This window comes from Pelodiscus sinensis, chromosome 5 (genome assembly GCF_052426305.1).
Source record: "Pelodiscus sinensis isolate ZL-2025 chromosome 5, ASM5242630v1, whole genome shotgun sequence".
In the NCBI taxonomy this organism is placed as follows: domain Eukaryota; kingdom Metazoa; phylum Chordata; order Testudines; family Trionychidae; genus Pelodiscus; species Pelodiscus sinensis.
In genome coordinates this window covers 11,933,998-11,954,745 of record NC_143056.1, presented here as the reverse complement: position 1 = coordinate 11,954,745, position 20,748 = coordinate 11,933,998, and the positions used below count along the sequence as shown (strand labels likewise).

The window sequence follows — 20,748 nt, the reverse complement described above, 5'->3', positions numbered from 1 at the left end:
TAAGTGTCACTACATGGGACAGTGAACCACACTAGGTCATGGGTTACACAGGCACAGAGTCTGAGTGTAGAAAGAAACTTTTAATGAAAGGAAGGACGTCACCCAGCATTAATTTGTGAAAAATGGGCATTTTTCAAACTGGGCTTTGGAGAGCAGAGCTGGCTGGTATACTTAAAGCCTTCATCAGTGGCTTATTTACTTTTATGATTTTTAAGGCAGCAGCCAAAGAGCTGGGCACATTGAGAGATCCAGGTTGTAAATCTAAGACTGAGCAACTTCATTTGCACCATCTGTAAGGATGTGTTGGGTTAACCAAAGTCTCTTCTGTCCTTTCCTTATCTCTGCTGTCCAAATATAATGCCTGCCTTCAGGGACTCTCAATGACTTTGGTGGGGACAGATTCGGACTCTCTCAGAACAATTCCACATCCTTTACTTATGCTGGTGACACGTAACGTATGTGCGTGGTCCTTCTGAAGTCAATAGACGCTACATGCATAAGTGTGTGCTAACCGATCGTAGTACAGTGGCCTTTAACCTTTCTCTAAGGGAATCTGAGCTTATCTGCCATAAGAGTGCAAAGGGACACCAGTCTGGTCACACCAGGGACTTATGAGGCCCTGGGGCTGGTAAACAGAGGGGAGTGTATCAATGACCTCACAGAGACCTAGGGGGGCAGCTAAGCAGTCCCACCAAATACAGGGGGTGACTATATCAGTGACCTCATAGAGGCCATGGTGCAGCTAAGCAGCTCCCACCTAATACAAAGGCAGTAGCCCAGCTGTCAGACAGAAGGGGAGGTGCTGTGAGTGTAACATAGGGACCTGGGCAAGTGGGCAGCTTTGGACACAGGGAGAGGAACGGTGAGTGTGTGCCTGTGCAGAAGGCTGTGAGGCTCAGTGAAATACCAATTCTACCTTGCTTTATAACAGATGGGTCGCCCCACTGGCTGCTGGGGATGGGGTGGAGGGGCGGTGAAGGGGAGAGGAAATGAGCCAGCTGTATAGAGAGGGTCAGTTAATTCAGGGTGTGACAAGCAGCAGGTGAGAAAGTACTAAAAGAGGAAGCCAAGCTCTCCACAGTGCTCAGCTGTCGGGCTTTACAGACAATGCTGCTGGGAGAAGCAAATCATCACACTTTTGACTTTGGAAATCTTGTTTTCCAGATCACTACTTATGAATCAATCATGTGCCATGGGAATACTGCTTTGCCAGCCAATAATAGCAGCAGCAGGATTAGCAGCTAATTTTGTCCTTCAGCTAATATTACACTATCTTTAGGGTGCAGTGCTAGGATGGGATTGAAATGCATTAAGAAACAATAGGTCTAAAGTAAACTGTTGGGGTGACATCACTGGCACTGTAGAGAACTCCTGGCTGAATGAGTTAAGTGAATAAACCGTTATTCAATCCTCGCTGGAGTACTTTCCAAACCTTAAAAACAGCTTCTAGATTAGAATATTGTGGGTCTGATCTACCGAGAGACGGGACGGGGAGAGAGAAGGACAGAGAGAGAGATTTGTGCTGAAATCAACAGGCGTTTTGCCTGGATAATGTCTGGAATTGGGCCCATAGACACTGATTCAACAAAGAACTGAAGTATGTGCTGAGTGCAAAAGTATACCAGCACATTTTAAAGCTAAACTCCTGTTTAAATGTGTTGCTGAAGCAGGATAGACCTAGGCATGGGCTGAAGGTATTGAATCAGAGCTATACTAAAGTTGGTTTCTTCTACCAACTTCTCCTCCATGACTGCCCAGAACACCCACTAGACCAGAACAGGGTGTGAGGTGGAACATGGGTCCCCAGATAGGTTTTTAACAGGAAGAGCTGTCTATAGGAGCGGCAAGGCCCTGCTGCCTCTCTCTGGGGAGATACAAAACGCAGGACTGTGAAATGGAGTGCAATGAGACCATCTCGACACCCTGAGACGCAGGGCTCGGGGATGTCTAGGCTGCATTGTTAATCTGGAATGATGGGAGCTGCCACACCTGTTGCCAGGCATTCACAGCGCACTGTAAACCTGGCCTTGCCATAGCTGGACCTGGGTGTGATGCGAACGCAGCCACATGGCATTAAACCTCCTGGCATGGGGTCTGCGACTTGAGTTGCAAAATGACAGGGCTTGGACCTACTTCAAGGTGGGTCCACGGGCCCAGATCTGCAGGGCTTTCTGACCCAGTCAGAAAGATGGGGGTGTGGATGGTTGGGCTTAAGCCTGAGTTCGCACAGCAGTGTGGCCACACCCTTCACGCGGCACTCAGTCGAACGCAAAGGATGCGGCAGGGGGCACGCGGCCGTGAGTCGGTGTGGATGTCTACATATGGGGCTGCGACATCTTGTAGTTGTGTGGGATAAAACACAGAGGAGGGTGCTGCACAACAGAGATTAGAAGGGTTTGGTGGGATATAATTCAAGGTCTTATGTGTGAACAAGACACACAGAGCAGCAGGGGAATTTGAGGCATCCCATGAAGCCCACTGCTCTGGGGACTGGACTACTGCCTCCTTCCCCCTGGGGTATCTGTGGGGGCTGTTCACCTGCCCCTAGGCCTTTGTGAGGTCACTGACGTAGGGACTCGCTGCTGGCAAGGCTGCGCAGCTGGGACGGGCTGGAGATTGTGTTTCTGAGGAGGCCTGACTCAGCTATCATCCAACGGCTGAGTGGAGACCCTGGCGCTGGCTGGTTCTCCGAGGAAACATGGGGAGATGGTCAGGAGCTCTGTGTGAACACAGGGCGGGTCCCAGTATGGAACCCAGGGGGCCAGGCGCGTGTCATGTCCCCCTCCAATAGTGGTTCCATAGACAGCAACAGCCCGTTACTGCTGCCAGTTGAAGGAATACCTCGTTTAGCTCAAGTGATAGAGCCTTGCATGGGCATTGACTTTCTTCTTCATCTGCATGCTCCATCCCAGCTCTGCCCTGAGGCCCTGACCCCACTTCATCCCTTCCAAGGCCTCACACTTCCCCTGCCTCTTCCTGTCCTGCCCCCTCCCCGTGCCTCCCGCCCATCACCGCACAGTTGTGTACCCATGGTGCTACAAACCTGGCACATCCTGGAGCTGACACCTATGTTACTTTTGGGGATGAACATCCTACCTGCTTTTCCCTGTTGGCAGCCTATGGGAGGGCGGGGGGCGGGGGGGGGCTGCCTGGCTGGAGTTTTGAGCTCTGCTTGACTTCGGACAGCTGGGTGAGCTTCTCCGACTTCCCCACCAACAAGCATCTCCCTTGTGTGGCTCCAGGGCCTGGTGTTGTGGAGACGCAGGCTCGTGCTGCGGTGTTTTGATGAATAGCTCAGCAAAATATGTGGAGTGGAATCCTTGTTGCAGTGGGAACAAGACGACATGTGGTGCAAGGCGTTGATCTATTCTTGCGGGTATTGGTTGCACCGGCCCTCTCCCCCGGCACCCTTCCAGCAGAAGCAGGAGGCATCCAGCCAGTCTGCTTCCTGCACTCTGACCTGAGTTCCTGAGAACTCAGCCAGGCAAAGTCGCACAGACTGCAGACCCACGCTACTCCAAGAGAGTTGGAGATTTTATCTTCCCTTGAATGGTCACATTAGCTTGCTGTCTGAGACTGCCTGCGGTCACTGAGGAAACCCAAGCAGTTGGGAGGGGCGCATAAACCCCAGGCTCTGATGTACAGGAAGTTGACATTAGAGAGTTATATGCAAATAGAGACAATTCCCTCTTCCTCCATTTGCCTGTAGGGTACCATGTGCAGTAACAAAATCCAGGCCAGTCTGCTGGTGGTCAGCTATTCCACCTACTTACTCTTGGGTGCAATCGTCTTCTGGGCTCTGGAGAAAAATGCTGAGAAAGAACAGAAAATGGCTGTAATCCAGATGAAGGAGGCTTTTCTGCAGAACTTCACTCGCCTCACTGCGGCAGATGTTGAGCAGTTTGTGAAGGTAAGGGGTGCTGCGGTAGCACGCGACGGTGGCCTCCAGCGTCGTCCCGTGCAAGCCAGCCTGGTTTTCACTTACATTGTGTTTACTGTGACACAGGCAGGTAACAAGCATTGTGTCTTTTCCTGTGCATCCATTGGGGTGGTGGCATTTAAACGCTGAAGGTGAATCCTGAGTCCAATGGCCAGTCGGAGTAGACAGCCCACACTCTGGGCAACTGACCAAAGCAGCAGCTGCTCCAGTCCCCAAAACCACTGGGGCATCTCCACAACCCTGGCTCATCTGACCCAGCGATCTGTTCCCACCCTACCCCCAGGCATGCTACCCTGCACAAAAAGCTGGGCCAGCAACCTGGTAGAGAGAGAGAGAGGAATTTCTAGTCACTGAAAAGGAAACCGAGTGGATTCTGGCTCTTTCTCTACATTTTAGACCTTATCTGTTACACCACATGAGAGCAGGGGACTGGACTTGATGGTCTCCCTAGATCCCTTCAAGTTTGAGTATTCTATGAGAACATAGGGTTAAAATAGTCCTGCCGTTAAGTGTTACCATATGGGAATCTAAAGGGGGCTTTTAATAGTAAAAAAAAAGGGCAGTTAATAAAGAAACCATTGATCCAGCTGCCACTTTACCCTTTACTCTAGCTTTCTATTTGGGAAGGGGGGGAAAAAAACCTTATTCAAGAGAATGAAAATAAACCTTTGTGCTGGCCCTGTGGAGTGATTTCTGCTTTTCCGGACTCTGGGACACCAGCAGTGCAGGGTGCGAAACCATGGTGTGAGATCATTCTGGTGCAATTTATCCTGTCTTGTGTCTAGCTTCTGGCCAGTCTCATCTCTGGAATTGATCTATACTGTGACTGTATCAAATCAGCCTTACTTCAAGCTGTCCGGCCCCACTTCCTCAGGGTGTTATGGGCAGGCACAGCTGGATGCAGGTTTTGTTTAAAGTTTTATCTTAACATACACCCATCACTTACCATTAGAACAGAGAAAGACCGAAGGCGTCTGAAAACTCTTCTTTGTGAATATCTCGTATCTATTTGGGGGAGGGGGGGAAATGTTCATAGCAGCACAGAAATATAAAGCTGGAAGAGATCTCATCTAATCCAACAATGGACAAGCTAGGGCTACGTCTATGCAAAAACACACTTCAACTGTGTTTTTGTGCAAGTAAATTTACAGTGAATTGACAAAACAGAGGGCTTTTTGTGGTATCGGTATTCCTCTTTCTACGAGGAATAACTCCTTTTTGTGCAAGAGCTCTTGTGCAAAAAGGTGTGTGTGGACAATGGCAACCAGAGCTTTCTTGCAAGAGAACGTCCATGCAGTCGGGACACTCTCTTGTGCAGCTTTTGCAGTGTGGACGCACTTTTGCGCAAGAAGTTTTTGCAGAAGGTCTCTTCCACAAAAAGCTTCTTGCGCAAGAAGCCTGCAGTGTAGACATAGCCTAGGCTAGTGAGCGGACTGCATGAGTGGCCCTCCATCTCAGTGGGCTGCAAGATGGGTGTCACCAAGACAGGCTCCTGGGAAAGGGTAGTTTTGTTACCTGTGCTGGTGTACCTAGAATTTGCGGGGTGTGCCAATTGAACTGTAGCAGCTGTTTGATTGGATGCAGCAAGAGCACCCGGCTCTCACAGCCAATGTTGCGTACAGTCGGCACGCACCTCACGTGTGTCACTTTGGTAATACTAGCAGGAAAAAAGCTACACAGACAGAAACCAGTGGAATCTGGCCACTCTGCACGTGGATTACAGTAAACAAAATATTTCATGGGCCACACATAGAACCCTGGTGGGCTTCATGCAGCCTGTGGGCCATGGGTTGCCCACTACTGTTCTAATCCATCCCTTTGGGCTGAGGTTGGACCACCTAAACCTCCTAGATCATCCCTGACCGATGTCTGTCCAGCTTGTTCTTGAGAAGCCTATTCCAGTACTTAGCCCTTGCGCTAGTTAGCCCTTTTCAATTGCTGGGTCTCAGGGCAACTGTTCCCTTTGTCCGCCTGTTGGTGACCCTGGCTTGGAACCATAATTGTCATCACCCTATGGTTCTAACAATTGCTCTCTCCATTTCTTTTGGCAGACTAGCTGTAGTCCCCAATGAGCACTGCAAGTTAGAATCTGGAAGGGAGGGAACATATACAGCAAGGCATTGGCGTTTGCTTTCAAATAAAGCTACAGAATGTAGAGGGATGATTCAAATACCCGGGAGTGTTCCTTACAATTCCACCATGAAAACAGTACCTCTCAAACTGCTGGGGGAGAAAGAACCATCGCAAAAGACCCAGGGATGGAGAATAACAAGGCACAATGTTAAAATGCAGCAGGCTGAATTAATCTATCCAAGCCTTTTCCATGATTTCTGCATTTCTGATGCAAATAATTTAGGATAAAACTCTATCAGGCTAGGTCTGGGTGGAAATCAATGTAGTTCTGAAACACCCAAGTGAAATGAACAGGTAAGCACAGGACTTGGTCTGAAATGCTGATTGGCTGCTGGTGAGCCGGTGGTTGTGGAAGCAAGAGGGCCGGTAGCACAGGCAGCAGAGAATGCCGAGCCCTTTGTGTACTTCTGCTTACAGTCTACGGGTACTCACAGGAAAGGGGCCTTGGTGGGCTGATTCCTCTGTGTGATCACAATGGACCTTGAGAAGGGGGAGATGCTCATATCAAACGTTGCTTTCGCTTGCAGAACCTCACCGAAGCGGTGCAGAGAGGAGTCTATCCAGTAGGAAACGAATCACAGACTGAACTCAGCAACTGGGATTTTAGTAACTCCTTCTTCTTTGTGGGCACGGTGGTATCCACAATTGGTAAGTTCAGGGCTTTTCCCCTCTGTCATATATAGTTACCATCGCCTTAACAGACTGTGCTGTAGACAAATTCAGACTGGAAAAAAAGCATACATTTTTAATAGTGCGGGTATGTCTACACTGCAGAGTTTTTTCAGAAAAAAATGGCCTTTTTCTGAAAAAAACTTCATTTATGTTCACACTGCAATCGCATTCTTTCAAAAAAAAATCGAAAGAACAAAGGTTTTTTTCTGACACTGGTAAACCTCCGTCTATGAGGAAGAAGCCTTTTTCTGCAAGAGCTTTTTCAGAAAAAGGCGTGTGTGGACGGGGAGGAGGGAGTTCTTTCGAAAGAAGAGGAAAGAGGAGAAAGCACAAGTGCCCTGGTGGCCACTCCGTCCATAGTAATCACAGCTGACATGCGAGTTAGCGTCCATTCAGTGTCGACGCTATCTGTCGAAAAAGCAGATCACTTTTTTGATGCACTTTGGCAGTGTGGATGCTCTCTTTCGGAAGAAGGTTTTTTGGAAGATCTCTTCTGGAAAAGTTTCTTCCGAAAGAAGCCTGCAGTCTAGACATAGCCTGAGAGTAATTAACCACCGGAACCATTTGCCAATGGTGGGGAGGCAAAGTCTCCCTCACTAACAATTTTAAATTCAAAACTGTTTCCCTAAAAGATCTGCTCTAGGGATTATTTTGGGGAAGTTCTACACCCGGGGTTTTAGAGGTGGTCAGTCTACAAGACCATGGCCTGGGATGTCCTGGCTATGAATTACTGCTTACCGTGGGCCAGGAGGATTAGAAGCAGCAGCAGACGTGGCCTTGAGGCTTCCCAGCTGCAGAATCCATCATTCATGGCACTGTTTTAGTTTGAAATGGAACAACAGCCTTTTACCTCTCAACCTCCCCTTCCCTATCCGTCCGTTTCTTTCTAGCCACGGAGTCGTCTGTTAAACTCTTGGCTGAGCCAGCCACCAGGCGTGGGTGGCAGACGGACTTCCCCTGGTTTTCATTCCTAGGTCAAACAAACTGTAAATAATTTCCAAGGCAGCTGTATGGCAACAAAGGAGGACAGGAAACAACTGAACACAGCTGGGCCGTGGAAGGCTGTTATTCTAGTACTTATTGCACCAGTGCATATATTAGACGAGCATACCCACAATTTTCACTGCTGCCAGGAGAGAAGATGGGGGAGGGATAAGGCAAATACCATCATTTTTTCACTGCTAGTTCAAGCACCATGCTGTTCTTAACACTAACAGAAATTGGGGCTGCCGGATGTGGAGGCATAAACCAAATTGTGCCCCAAAACGAGTATGGCCTAGAGCAGGGCTACTCAACTTTGAAAGCCCTGAGGGCCACAATGATACTCACAACACATGCCGAGGGCCACATCTTAAGTGTGGTTGCATTTACATGCAAATATATATGCAAATTGCTTCTTTTACACTGACGGGCATGAATACAAAGATTAAGGCAAGACAACACACCACACAGGCCCCATTTAAGTCAGTTCTGCTGATATTAATAAAATGCAATATTTACCCAATTTTCACCCCTAGGACAGCACTTTTAATGAGCAATGACAGTCCAGGAATGTAACTACTAAAATGCATATCAACAGAAGACCAATATATTGACTCACCATTGCGGAGCGTGTTCTCCATGGAGGCCATGTTCAAAGGATCCCACCCGCGGGTCACATGTTAAGCCCCGCATAAATCCAAACCGCACCGCGGGCTACAAACAAATGGCCTGTGGGCTACATGTTGAGTAGCCCTGGCCTAGAGGTCTCCACCAACCTAGTAAAACCACCTCATGATCCAGCATATCTCTGACACCCAGAGAGGCTTGGTAAGGGCTTCACTAGAAAGGTGTTTGAGCTGGATGAAAGAGCCAAAAGCTCAGTGAGATGAAGACAAATAGCTCTGTCTCATCCAACAGAGATTGCATCAACCTTCTGGTTGGCCAAAAGTCCAATGAACTTACCAGGGAATTGTCTTAGTTTCTATTCCCCCTAAATAGAACCATTATATTATCAGTCAGTGAACAACTTGTGCTGGGATAGATCCACTTTGCAGGGCCACTGACATGCTAAGGACATGAATCAAGCATATGACTATCCCTTTGTAAAACTCGCCTTGCAGCAGCTGAATGGCTATGGGGGAGAGGACATGCTACAGTAAATTCTTTGAAGTATGAAGCCATTGACTCATTTTTCAGATATTGCTCCCCTTTAAAAACAGCTGATGGCAAATTCATCCCTAATGTGAATAAATCCTTTATCTTTAAGGCCTGGTCTACACAGTGATTTCGTACCAGTATAACCATGTCAGAAGCTGTGTGAGGGTTTTCTTACTGATGTAGTTATGCCAGTACAAACCCTCATGTGTATGCAATTATACTGGTATAATAACGCCTTTCACCTCTATAGCTTATTCCACTTTCCATAAGGCTCTGCATTGCCATAGTCTTCCTAGTGTAGACGTACCCTTATACTGTTATAGCTATCTCTGCAATAGAGGGATTATACCAGTAGAGTTCAAGTGGTATAACTTTTGGATCCAAATGAGCTGACTTATAAGCATGGATGCATTTGTACTTTCTTCACGGTTAGAATGTTGCTGTATTCTCGGTGTGGGTGAGGTCAGCGGAACACCAGGAATTTGATCCTAGGTGTAGCTTGTTGGTTTGTTTTTTCAATGGGGGCGTGTTTATTTCCAGCATTCTAGGCTATGGTTCATCTGATCTCACAAGCTGAGCAAGGTCAAACTTGGAGAGCGGTTGAGTGACCAAACTCCCCTCTCCTGCCAAGGAAATCTCACTGGGCTACAAAACGCAGTAGGGTGGTATGCTTCCCTCTGGTTCCTCCTTGAGACAATACTAGTATGGGGCTAAGGTGGGGTCAGGGGGACTGTGATTTTGGAAGGTGTCATCTTTCCACTGAAACTTAAGATTAAAGTCCTCACCATTTATAACTATTAAAGATCCAGTAGTGTCTTTTGCAGAAGGATCTTAGCCCTGGTGTCCTAGCCAAACTCCACTTTCTGCCTATGTCACTGGTCTCTGTGTTTTCAATTGGATATGAGGTGGCTGCCTTTCAGTGCTGGGTGAAGTGAGCCCTCTATATGGCAATTTACAGTCCCTTGGGATGAAGGGCATTATTAAGGGTACTACTATTTTATGAACAACTGCTCACATGTTGGGTTCCCAGAGCCATTGAAAATAAGAGGGAAGTTGGAGGATTTTAAATGTTAGAAAGCTGCAGAGGGGTAGCTGAGTTAGTCTGTAACAGGAAAAACTTAAAAAACAACAAATAGTCTAGTTAGTAAAGACTAACAAAACATGCAGATGGTGTCATGAGCTTTCATGGGCACAGCCCACTTCTTCAGATGACAGGAGTATTAGAAGTCCAGATCCAAGAATAAATAAGGGAAGGGGAAAGGAGGGAGAAGGAAAAAAAAGAGGAAAAAAATAGAAAAAAAGAGGGGAGGAAAAAAGAGAGACAGTAGATAGTTCAAATAGTTACAAGAGGCTGAGTCACTACATTAAGAGAAGGCAAAGGGTTTGGATACCTTTTTCCACGTATGAGGCCAACTCTACCCAGTCCGAAGCTTTCAGAGGGTTACTTAGTGTGGTACAATGCACTGATCCCTGAGGGATGGCGTGACAAGAAATGAGATGTGGGCTAAGATTCAGGAAGGGAGCTTATCTGATCACTGAATGGCAAACAGCCCAAACACCAGCCTTGACATCTTCCAGATCCCTTGACTTCTGGTTTCTCTATTTCCATGTTGTATCTATTTGCATCCTTTGTAGCAATGGATAGCGTGTTTTTATAGATTGCTTTCAGATTATAATGTAGTTCAAATGAAGGTCAGGCCAGACCCAAACATAGCACTCTCTGAACCCTAAAAATATGCAGACCATGTAATTTAACCAGTCATTGTGATTTGGTTGGAAAGAGCGTGCACGTCTGGCTACGGAGCACTAGAAACACTCGTGATGTGCTAAAGCAGTGCTGCATGAATGCAAAATGGAATGCGCCAACAAGTGTAAGCTAATTAGAAGCCTAATCTCCAAGAAGAAGGCTCACTGGAGGGGTCCCTCTCCTCCTTTTGTGTCTCAACAGGCTATGGCACCTTGTGTCCTAAAACGGCTGCTGGCCAGATCTTCTGTGTCTTGTTTGCCTCATTCGGAATCCCTTTGAATATTGTTTTCCTGCACCAGGTCGGGAAGATGCTTTCTCTGCTGTGTGAAAGGCTTGGGCGATGGCTGTATGCGAAGGGAATGAAAAAGGTAATCAGTTCCATTCTCTCAAGGGTTGTTTGTACGCGGGGTATTGAGTTTCCTTTCGATGTTCCTTACACAGCCAGCCGGCGCTAGGCACTGAAGGGAGAATCCCTGCTCTGAAGATTTTAAACTCTAAAGAGATCAGGCAAGGTGTGTAGGACGGTGGGAAATAGACACCAAAGCAAAATATCTTCCGCACCGTCGAACATCAGAGAAACGTTAACAAAATACCTGGTGTATTGCAAGGTACACAGCTTGGTAGGCCCATGATACAAGCTACTCCGTCCCTCTCCTCCTGTTCCCCGATGGCCTAACCTGCCACTTTTCACACCACAAGCCAGCTGCCCACTGTCCAGTGCTCCACAGGGTGAAAGACAAGGAACAAACAGCCTATGAGAAGAGGGCCATTCTAGTCAATGTGCTGGAAGACTGGGATGGGTCTTGTGGAGTCGGAGGCAAGGGCTCTCAAGGCCGACCAGGCCTCAGAGGGTATGTCTACATTGCAGCAGGACGCAAGTCTTCTTCCACCCTCACTAGACAGGCTTCTACTAATAGGGCTCATGCTAACGTGCTGTAGAGAGCTGTGTGGAGGGCACCCGCGGAAGCCCAAGCCTCTAAGTCTGAGCTTGGGTGGCCAGCCGGACCCATTGCCAGCACGACAATGCCCACGTGGCGATGTTAGCATGCCAGCGCAAGCTCTCCTGCCCCAAGGAAGCTCAGTCCCAGCTGCAGAGTAGACACACGCAGAGTCGCTCGCTGTTCCTAATGATCTCCCCTCTGCTTTTGAGGTGGTGGGAGCTATCCTTCTGGGGCTGCTGAATAATCTGAATTCTCCCATAAAAAGGCCAATTTCCTTCAGTTTGCAAGAGCAAATGGGATAAATGCTCACTTTTGCCAAAACAGTCAGGCCAGCCAGGACAAGGCTTAAAAAAGGGACCGTCCAAGCCAACACGCAACATATGGCCACCCTAAGAAGGGACTAAGGGTCTATACAGCTTACCTAGCCCTCTGCAGGGTGGGCACCAGGGTCGTCCCATTTCCTTTCCTTTAATCCAATTTCTACTTGTAAATTTCATACCTACAAAAATAAGAGAGAAATTTTTGCATACACCAAACTCTTGCCTCTGCCAGCCTCTTCACCCATTCTTGACTGCAAGGACATGGGATGGTCCAGATTCCCTCAGCCTTGGGGTGCACCTCTTGAGCATGACGCCATGCAATGCAAAGCCAGCCCTGCGCAACCCAGGGTCTGGGCTTCATGACAGCTACTTGGGCTGGTTGGCAATTTTCCATGGAAAGTTTATTTTTTGTCAAAGAATTGAACATCCACAAATCCAACTACACCTGAAATATTGTGGCTGAAAAATGGAAAAGCTTTGATTCTGAGAGGTCAGCAGGGTGCCTCCAGGGAGATGTAGTTCAAGTGTGTCATGCTTTCATTCATTCCTGGGGCGGGGACTTCGTCTCCCATGATGCACCGAGGCTACGTGATTGTCATGATACGTGACCCCTTCTCCTCGAGAAGCGAAGCCACGGTGCTTCATGGGAGACAGACCTTTTGTCTGACTGTTGTCAATCTTTAACTCTTGCTGGCCTGGAAGGAGTTCCTGTCCAGCTATTTATCCAGAACACTCACATTGGGTAGGGTTTGCTCTTGGTTCCAAGCAGGTCATAATTTGTGTTGGTTTATTTTTCAGAAGAAAATCAAGTTTCTGACCCTTCTCTTCTTCCTGGTAATGGGCATTCTAGTGTTCCTGTGTCTGCCGTCATTTGTCTTCCAGGTAGCGGAGGGCTGGTCCTACAGCGAAGGAGTTTATTTTGCATTTATCACCCTGAGCACCATTGGCTTTGGAGATTACGTAGTAGGTAAGGATAATAGAACTGCTCTTGGAATTAAAAGGTGGCAGAATTACTAGTGCAGTGATTAACAAAGCACATGTACACTAGGAAGCAATGCTGCATTCACTGGTCTTTCCCATCTCTGGCTTTTGTAATTCTATGAGGAAAGGCCAGTTCCCTGAAGGCAGCCCAGAGTGGTTCAGACACCCAAATGCCTAGACGCGATGAAAAATGGGGCTTTATGAACGGAACAAAAACATGCAGTAGTTTGGGCAATGCAGATGCAGGGAATCTGGGAATCTGGGGAGCAAGAGAGGAAACTTTGAAGTGTCCTGACTACAAAGTTTTACATGCATACGTGACACCTGTGTTTTACACAGTGATGAAATAATTGGGGCTTGTTTTAACCCCACTAATTTGGAAGCTATGCTTTTCACTGCTTCAATCTTTGATGAAAAGTGGGCAATGGAAAACTTATCCTGGGGGCGGGGGGAAGACCTATGCTTCCACTGACATGACTCCCCATAGAAATTAATTCCTGTAACCCCCCCATGTATCATTAGACCCTCCTGGATTTCACACATATGGGAGTTCAAAAGTTCTCCCGAAGCTAAACCATATAAAACACAGCCTCCTAGGCAAAGTCATTCTGCAGACACCTTCATGTATTTCTCACCAAAATAGTTTCTCTCTTGGATCCCCTAGAGACACCCTTCAAGTGAACCCCAGAGTCCAAACCACTAACAGCAGAAATGATCCAATATTTGTATTTTGTCAAATTGAACGGAATAGATTCCTCCACAGTACATGCAACACGTTGGCAACCAGAACTCCCTCTCAATAGAGAAATGACAAGGAAAAAGCATTTACAATGGTACTGGAAGTTTAGGGGCTTAAACGCCATGAGTTTGGAGCCTCACTCCAATTCTCAGCAGACAAGCCATCCACAGCAGAAAAAACCCACCTCTGCCAGCATGTTTAAGTTCAGCAGAGAGGTCAAGACCTGCAGGGCATGGAGACGGACTGACCTTCCTTCTCACCCATTGGGAGGTCTCCTGCAGGCTAGGGCTGAGATGTGTTGGCAGAATGGGGTAGGGAAACGTACACTGTCATTGCCTGCATTCTGCCTCTTTTGTGAGCAAATAACTTTTGTCTGTAGGACTGACAATCCAAATTCTTTCACAAACCCTAAATTCACCCTCCAACCCCCACAAAAGAGAGGGAGAAGAAGAGAGAGAATTCTGACTGGAACATCAAAACACCATCTGGCCTGTCAGATGCTGAGCACCCAAAACTCTTGCTGTCATCAAGTCAGTGGGGGGTTGAGCCTATAACACAGAGGGCTGAGAGACTGAGGCAGCAACAGAACTGGCTGTGACATCTGCCCCTGGTCCACATTAAACGGGCACTTTAAAATAACTGGAGCAAATTACATTCCGAGGAACAACATCTGAACAGCATTTTCCGCAACTGTTGATGTGCGACTTTGTAAACACAGTTAAAGAACAACATTTGTGCTAAATTCATGGCCCTGGATTTTCACCATCATCGACTGGTCTAGCAGGCGGATGCTGAAATATTTACCCTGTAGTATAGGTTTACATCAGTGCTAAACAATAGTAGCAAAACTATGGTTAGTCTAGCAACTCATGCCTTTTTCATGTGACGGAGCTTGTTCCCCATAAGAACAGCCATACTGGGCCAGTGACCAATGCCAGGTGCCCCAGAGGGAATGAACAGAATGGAATCATCACGCAATCCATTCCCGTCACCCATTCCTAGCTTCTGACAACAGAGGCGAAGGACGCCATCCCTGCCCATCCCCATGAAACAAGAACCGGGCTCTCCTGATTGTTGTGTACTTGGCATTATTTTTAGACAAGCAGTCGACTCTGTCTACTGTATATGGCCAGATGTGAAATAGCCAATTGGAAAAGAATTTGCTTGAGCTCATTTGCATGCAGCAATCTTACTGGGTAAAAGAGGATTATGCAGCTGTTGGATCACAGCAGCAAGATAATGTCTTTTGTGTGGTATGAGAGAGCCCACATATACGATGCTGAGTAGATGAGTCTGGTCCCTATTTGTTCATTTTAATTCTGTATATAGGTAACACTTCCAGGGTACAATTCCCCTCCATGCAGAAGGCGACAGTTAGGTGGTGAATTGGTCTAAATCCAGGCCTGGGCAAATACAGCCTGTGGGCCGTATCCAGTCCACCAAGGCACTGATACAGCCCACAGATACTGCGGGGAGCCCCAGGCAGGCTCCCTGCTTGCCTCGCCCCACCCACACGTCACACAGAAACATGGCTGCAGGGAGGTTTTTCATTAAAAACTGAGGCTGGAGAGAAGGGGGAAAAGTTTTAGGAGCTGCTCCCACCCCCAGAACAATCCCATTGGCTGGCTTTTGGCCAGAAACCGGACAATGGGAGCTTCCTGTTTCAATAACAGGCAGCCACGAAGCACAAGGGGCTCCAGAGCACATGGCTGCTGCCTATGTAGGGGTGGGGCAGGCAGGGAGGCTGATTTGGGAACGGGCTGCTGGCTGGTAAGTTTCCTGGCAGAGCCTACTTCTGGCACCCCAGGCCCTCCCTCCCCCAACCCTCAGCCCCCCACTCCACATAACCAAATCTGTGCACCCCCTCCTGTACCTATATCCCCTCCCAAATCTAGCACCCCAATCCCTGTCCCAGATCACAGTCCCCTCCTACCCTAGCTCACAACCCAAATCTCTGCACTCCCTCCCTGCCCTAGGTCACAATCCAACCCCCTGTATCCCAGTCCAGTGCCCCAGGTCACAACTGCCTCCTTCAGCCAAGCTCCCTTCTGCACCCAACCTCCTTCCCAGACCCCACACCTCCTCCATTAATATCATGGAAGAGTGCAGCCCTCGACCACTTTCCAAATTCTTGGAGTGGCCCCCCCATCAAAAAGTATTGCCCACCCCTGGGCTAAGCCATATGTTGAGTAATTAAGTGATGCATCGGTCCTATGCTGGCTCACTGCAATGGGGAATTTCGCACCTCTACAGCTAGACAGCTCCTCTGGAGCAGTGATTCCAATTTGTTTTGTTCAGACCATGTAGAGGCCAAATCCTGTTTGTGGCTCTCAGCCTGAATAACTGGGCCCAGTGGGGAAGGGGAATCTTCCCAGCCTCACAGCTGCTCTTGCAACTCCTATGCCAACTTATTTCCACCTAGAAAGCAAGGGAAATGGCTGTGAGTGGCCAGTGGATACGCCTCCCTGGCCCATTCCTCTCCCATCTACAAAATCCGTGTGCGCTGGGGCACAAGAAACCCACAGAGAGCTCTATGGCTCCCCAGTGTGGTAGGGGTTAGGGCTCTTCCACACCCATGCAGGCCTCCACGCCAGAGGATACTCTTATCCTCTCCATTCCACCCACAAGGGATTAGCCATGAAAAACAATCTTCAGTGTAAGTCCCTATCATGGGCGGACGGTATGCTAGGCAGGGGAAGGTACAGCCTTCCCAAACCGCCAGCCTGGCCCTGCCCACACTCCGCCCCCAGAACACCTGCTGTAGACATTCTGGGGGCGGAGTGCTACTGTCCCCAGTGCCTCCCTCCCCATGCTCTGGGGCCAGGAAAGCTGGGAACATGCCCTCTCCTCCCTCTCCTGCTCTCGAGCCGCGGAGACTGGGGCCGCGTGCTCTCCTCCCTCCAAGTGCTCTGGGGCCAGGAAGGCTGGGCTGTGCACGCCCACCCACCTTCCTCCTCTCCCCGAGGTGGTGGTAGGGAGGCAGCTTGGCTCCCATGGGGGGCAGGGCTTCAGCAGAAAGGGGCAGGGCTGGGGCTGGGGCTGGGGGCTTCCCTCCCCCAGCTCTACCTTCACTGACCACCCATGATCCCAGTCCTTAGACCGACACGTCCTTGCTAAACAATATTGTCAGGTAGACACTAGGACTGTAACTGAAGAGCAACTTAGTACATGGGTCAAGAACAAGCAGGCCTGCCATTGTGGGGTCGGAGGGGACGGGACACAAAGGAGGCAGTTGCCCTGGGGCCTAGCATTTGAAAAGGCAGTTGCCACAGCCTCCATTACTGCAGCAGTGGTGGCACTCGAAGCCCTGGGCCCTTTAAATCGCCACCCAGTCCTCCGGGCGGCTCTTAGGGCTGCCTAGGGAGGTGGCGGCATAGCTGGGTGCACTCCAGGCAATGCTGAGGGCAGGAGAGGCGCGTCAGGATGAGGTGGGGGCTTGGCAGCACTGAGGGCGGGGTGGGGTGGCAGCTGTCCTCCGGCCTCACGGCTTCTGCCTGAGGCCGTGCCCCTTCTGGGTGCATGGAACTGCCCCACACCTTGTCCAGGAGCCCGGAAAGGACATCATCTTTCCTAATCACAAGTTTGCAGGGCCTCATTTGTCCCAGGGAAAAAATACGGGACACCCGACCCCCCACCTGAATCCATTCCCTTTAATTTTGATACAAAAATGTAGCAAACCAGTAGAGTTTTGGGTGCCAAGGCAGGTCAGTCTTTGGCGACACGGCTTTGGAGTTGCACAATGTGAACTGCACGCAGTGCGGTGACTCTTACAGAGCCGAGACCTGTTATTCTGCAGCTCCCAGGCTGGTGTTTCGACCTTCTGCACTCGGCGAACAGAAGTTTACATTTCAGTGAGCCGTCTTGGCTGCATTGTGCGGTGAACATCACACGTGACTAAACCGAGTGTGAACAAAGCGTCACTTGTTGGAGGATTGCTTATGTCTGAGTAGCCAAACTAAATGATCTGTGTTGCACAGCAGGTGGAGAGCTCCTAGTGATGCTAAAAGGTTTGGACTGCATGAAATACACATCAATCCAATGGGCTCCAATGCGGAAAGTTGTGCCTTCAGTATGTAGCAGGGAGTTTTCATCAGTTGCATCCATTGTATTTCTTTCCTTTTAAATGGAGTAAGCCCTGCAGCCTGTAGAAAGTAATGTATGAATTGTAGTTTTCGCCCTTACATCCAAGGATCTCTGCTGTTTGAGACAGCTGTTTATTAGGTCACAATCACCCGTTGCCAGGTAAGCATACAGAGATGGTATAAATTGGTAACCATGGTACATTTCAGCTACACTCCTCCATTGCACTCCGTCCCTGTCAATGCTACTGAAACACATCTTGGAGTATCTTAGTACTAATATATTATCTTACATCATTGGTTACCGCTATAAATATTAGGTTTGCCTGTGGTAGTCCCCACACTTCAATCCAACAAAGCATTTTTCCAGTGGAAAATGTAGCACAATTGCATCCCTTTTGGAAAGATGAAGTAACACGCTACATTTTAGTCTCAAAGGGGTAACCATGCTAGGGTGTGTCTTCACAGCACCCGTAGCTTGAAATAAGCTATGCAATTTGCGCTACACAAATTGCGTAGCTTATTTTGATGCTATTTTGAAATAGCTTATTCTATAATTCCACAGCACCAAATTTTGAAATAACTTGCTATTCCAAAATTCCCCTTAACCCTCGTAGAATGAGAGTTACCGGGATGTCAGAATAAGCCACCCGTTATTTCGAAATCTATTTAGAAATAACGAGCTGCTTCAATAGATGCGGAAAAGCTATTTTGGGATACTACCAGTATCCTGAAATAGCTCCGCAGTGTAGACATACTCTTAGTCTGTCACTATAAAAAACTATCTGTAACTTTAAAAACAAGTAGCCCAGTGGCACGTTAGAGACTAACAAATATATTAGGTCATCAGCTTTGGTGTGTAAAACCCACTTCATCAGATGAGTGACCTTTTAGGGGCATTTAACATGAACTATTCTGACCAGTATACTAGCACAGTCAATTGTATTCAGGTAAACTGAACTCAGCTTCTTAGCTGATTCTCCTTTCCTTCTCCTTGTTTTCAGGTAAACAGCCTGACAGGAATTATCCTCCCTATTACCGGTCTTTGGTGGCCATCTGGATTATCTTTGGTCTGGCCTGGATTGCTCTTCTGTTTAATTTATTGACAACATTACTAGAAGACACTGAAAAAAAGTTGCCCAGGATCTTGATAAAATGGGAACAGCAGGTAAAGACAATAAGGAAAACCGACAAAGATATTGGCCCGCTAGATTTGTTCCTGCAGGAGAACCATCATTACTGGATTTTGGAGGAGCTGCACAGAAGAGAGGGTCCCTAGCAGCACATTTTGGAGATGCAAAACAAGGGGAAGCTATTTTTTTCTTATAGCAAAATATTATAATAACCCACTGGGACCAGAATTATTAAATGCAAATTACACTGGTCCAGTATTGTAAGAACTAGACCAAAAGGAGTAAATCCTGTGGAAATATACTGGGACTTCTTTGAGCTATGTCTCTGTAACTCATCCTTCTTCCCCTCCCTTGCGCCCTCTTGTGGCTCTATGTGCTGCTATTCCGACAGTACCTTTATCAGGAAATGATCTTTCTTTCCTGTTTCTATCCAGTTTTCCCTGTTTCTCCACTCCAGCTCATCTGAAGAAGTGGGTTTTGCCCACAAAAGCTCATGATATCATATATATTTTTGTTAGTTTCTAAGAGTCTGTCTAGACTACATGCCTCTGCCGGCAGAGGCATGTAAATTAGACTACCCAACATAGTTAATCAAGCGGGGATTTAAATATTCCCCGTTTAATTAAAATTAAAATGGCCACTGCACTGTGCCGGCTCAGCTGATCGTTGGCACAATGCGGCAGTCAAGACGCGGATCAGTCAATGAGGAAAGCCTTTGCCGACCCATCCTTTATGCCTCGTGAAACGAGGTTTACAGGATCGGTCGGCAAAGGCTTTCCTTGCCAACCGCATTGTGCCGATGATCAGCTGAGCCAGCACAGTGCGGCGGCCATTTTTATTTTAATCCCCACTTCATTGACTATGTTGGGTAGTCTAATTTACATGCCTCTGCCGGCAGAGGCATGTAGTCTAGACATACCCTAAGTTACATACTGACAGGGCTATCCCTCTGAGATGTCTATTCAAGTAAGTTATACTGATCTCATCCCTTCACAGTCATTAATGGCTTTTATCCTCAATGCCCCTGAGAGATGGGCAGACCTAACCTCTATTTTGCTTTTGGGTAAGAAACTCAACCCTCCTACTGTTGTTTAAGAATCAAAGGGATGGAACATGATAAATAATCCTTGGAATCTTACAGAATTTCCCACTCAAGACCCACTCAAAATCAAAACTAGAACAAGGCTTCACCTCAATGCCACAGGCTTTTTGAAACAGTCCTGAAATATTAAACAAATGCAATCCAGAGTCCACTAATAATGCAGCGTCTACTGAAAGGACCTATCTGTCCAAGGCCCAGAAAGCAGGAATCAAATCCATCCTAAAAATAATTCTCCAGACAGGGTTTTCTCTGCTGAGGGATCTCTACGGGCTGGAGTAGTAGCAAAGAACAATTAAAAAACGTTCTTACCAACCTGATGCCACCACACGGCTAATAGAAATCCAGATTTCAGAGGCAAGCCTCCCATGCAATTTGCAGTTCCCCGGCTGCTACTCTGTCAAAGGGAAGCCTTTCTAAAGCAGGCCAACTCCTTTCCCATCCATGAAATCAGTTCCAGCAATACCCTCGGAATTGGGTTGCCAGGTGTCCGGTTTTGAACAGGACCGTCTGGTATTTGAGCTTTCTGTCCAGGAAACAGATTGAGAAAATACCGGACATAGAAATGTCCGGTACTTTCTAATTAAGTAAGTTTTATTATTATCATGCACCATGCAGGCTGCGAGGGGCTTCATTTCCCCCTCCCCCCACTCTGCCCCTGCCCGACGGTGCCTCCCAGCTGCAACGGGGCAAACGGGCGCCACTGGAGGCGCGTCCCACTGGAGGGGTGAAGATGGTGCTGAGCGGCAGCAGGCAGCTCCCCAGCCTCCTCTTCCCACTGGTGCTGAGTGTGGTGTTGGCGCCGCTGCTAGGCTGAGCAGAGGA

At 48.0% G+C, this 20,748-nt stretch overlaps 1 pseudogene across 1 annotated transcript; it reads left to right on the top strand.

Annotated features, from left to right (window-relative positions):
- Positions 1-746: 746 nt before the first annotated feature.
- On the top strand, positions 747-19,298 carry LOC102461683 (potassium channel, subfamily K, member 16-like; annotated as a pseudogene). Its single transcript, XR_016349578.1, has 6 exons — positions 747-862; positions 3,710-3,910; positions 6,601-6,721; positions 10,833-10,999; positions 12,691-12,859; positions 18,696-19,298. The product of XR_016349578.1 is annotated as a potassium channel, subfamily K, member 16-like (transcript).
- Positions 19,299-20,748: the final 1,450 nt, after the last annotated feature.